The 2,841-nt window shown below is 53.4% G+C and overlaps 1 protein-coding gene across 3 annotated transcripts in view; it reads right to left on the bottom strand.

Moving 5' to 3' along the window:
• GPI (glucose-6-phosphate isomerase) overlaps nt 1–2,841 on the bottom strand; it is a 23,062-nt gene that overhangs the window by 4,483 nt on the left and 15,738 nt on the right. The gene's annotated exons all lie outside the window — the stretch shown is intronic.

Here is a 2,841-nt window from a genome sequence, read left to right on the forward strand (position 1 = left end):
AGACAGACCCAGCACCTCATACCTGCGCCAGGCCCAGGCTCCTCCTCAGACAGACAGACCCAGTACCTCATACCTGCGCCAGGCCCAGGCTCCTCCTCTAACAAAAACAGACCCAGGGCCTCATACCTGTGGCAGGCCTCCGCAGACAGACCCAGCACCTCATACCTGCACGAGGCCCAGGATCCTCCTCTGACAGACCCAGCGCCTCATACCTGTGCAGGCCTCCTCAGACAGACCCAGTACCTCATACCTGCGTGAGGCCCAGGATCCTCCTCGGACAAACACAGACCCAGGGCCTCATACCTGCGCGAGGCCCAGGATCCTCCTCTGACAGACAGACCCAGCACCTCATACCTGCGCCAGGCCTGGCCTCCTCCTCAGACAGAAAGATAGACCCAGTGTCTCATACCTGCACCAGGCCTGGCTTCCTCCTCCTCAGACAGACAGACCCAGTGCCTCATACCTGCACCAGGCCTGGCTTCCTCCTCAGACAGACCCACTGCCTCATACCTGTGCCAGACCTGGCCTCCTCAGACACAGACCCAGCGCCTCGTACCTGGTACCAGGCCCAGTTTCTTCGGACAGAGACGCAGTGCCTCATACCTGTGCCAGGGCTGGTTTCCTCAGAAACAGACCCAGTGCTTCATACCTGGTACCAGGCCCCACTTCCTCAGACACCAACAGACCAGCATCTCATACCTCGCCAGGTCCAGGCCCCTCAGACACTGACAGACCCAGTACCTCATACCTAAATCCAGCCTTTCTAAACACAGACAGACCCAGCATCTTGCACCTGCAACTAGCCCACCTACCTGGATGCTAACAGGTCAGAATCTACCTGTGCCTGGCCTGGCCTCCTTGGGCAGTGACAGACCCAGCACCTCATACCTGTGCCAGGCCCTGTATCCTCAGACTATCGACCCAATGCCCCATATTTGTGCCCAAGCACACTTCCTCAAACAAGAAAAGATCCAGCACCTTCTACCTGGGTCTTGGCCCTGCCTCCTCAGATACCAATAAACTTGGGTTTGGCCTTGCCCCAGACAGACCCAATGCCTCCCGGGACAGTGACAGTGACAGGCCCAGGGCTCATACCTGATAAATCTCAGCCTCAGCCCTGAGACCTATCTAGTCACACTTGCAGACTCCACTCTGTATCATCTAAATCCCCAGAAATCCATTCACATCCTTCTAACAGCTTTTTATGGAACACCTACCACATTCCCAGCACAGGCAACAGAAGCAGCCCACGGGGGCTCCCCAGAGATGTAAATAATCATGCCAATACTGAAATACAAGTGTTTGGGAGAATGGAGATACAGCAGTGAAATCAATTATAAAAGGAATCTGAGGCGTGCTTGAGCTTGGATCTAAAGAATGAGCAAGCATTACCCAGGAAAGCACTGAGGGGGGAGAAGCATTCCAGCAGCCGGTATAGCATATGCAAAGGTCCCGTGGCAAGAGCAGCCTTTCTCAACAGTGAGAGAATTAAGCCCCACAGAAAATACTTTCAGGGCACCTCGGTGGCTTAGTCGTTAAGCGTCTGCCTTCAGCTCAGGTCATGATCCCGGGGTCCTGGGATCGAGCCCCACATTGGGCTCCCTGCTCTGCAGGAAGCCTGCTTCTCCCTCTCCCACTCCCCCTGCTTGTGTTCCCTCTCTCGCTGTGTCTCTCTCGGTCAAATAAATAAATAAAATTTTCAAAAAAAAGAAAATACTTTCAATGACTTCACTTCTCAATTCTCCCAAAGATGGTCCAAGGCTAGTACCCTCCTAGAAGCAAGGAAGAGATGCTAATTCATGATATCCATTGGATGTCTTGGGGCATGAGGGCTTAATTCTCTACCGGAAGCCCGCTGAGATAGGTTGGGCAAGAGGAACCACAGCACATTCTAGATGAAAGAAGGGGTGGGAGCTGGAGGGTAGAAGCTGAGAGGCAGTGCTGGAGGATGAAGCAGGGATCCCCAGTGGTCATCAGGAACATGATTCTACCCTGGATGGGGAAGGCAAAGGACTGATTCAAGAGCTTCAATCAAACAGGACGAGTTGAAAGAACGAGAGAATTAAGTGTGGCCCAGAGGTTTCTGGCTTGGGTGATGAGATGAATGGTGGGGCCCTTCGCCTGGAAAGAGTCCAGGTTTGGGGGAACCTTACCAGACAGACACAGTCCCAGGAGCCACACCATGCCTGACACAGGCTCTCAGATCTCACTGAACAGACTCAATTCTAGAAACTGGACTGCCAAGATGCTGATTTTGGCTGCCCCAGGTCATCAGACCTCACTTTTGGGAGCCCAGCAATGCCAGCGTCTGATTTGAGCCTCTGACACCTCTACCTACAGACAACGATCTCTAGAATTCACTTTACCCGCAGTGGCCCTTTCAGATCGCACCTCACAGATGTAGCTCCTCATCAATTCAGCGTTCTGTGCCTCCCCTGCTCTGGCCCCAGACCTCACTTGATTTAACCAGTTATAATCTACTTTTTTCCCACCTAAGTAACTCAGACCCTATGCCAATCAGACCCCAATGCTACAGACCACACCTTGGCCTGGCTATAGATCCTCAGGCTATAGATCCTAAGGCCATACCATGAGCTCTGCCCATCATGCCTGACCAGGGTACTGAGAACAGGAGTTCTGGCTCAAGGCATTCTATCTGTGCTATGTGATCCTAAGGGTTCCTGAGACCTCCCCAGGCCGACCTGGGTACACATACCTACGATGACTCTGGCTTTCCCTTGAGGAAAACACACATCTGTCCACACATCTGTCAGGCCAGCTCCACCGACCTGGATCCCAAAACCACACCTGGCAGGGCGGTTCAGCCAACCGTACATGCCT

Source organism: Neomonachus schauinslandi, chromosome 16 (assembly GCF_002201575.2).
Source record: "Neomonachus schauinslandi chromosome 16, ASM220157v2, whole genome shotgun sequence".
In the NCBI taxonomy this organism is placed as follows: domain Eukaryota; kingdom Metazoa; phylum Chordata; class Mammalia; order Carnivora; family Phocidae; genus Neomonachus; species Neomonachus schauinslandi.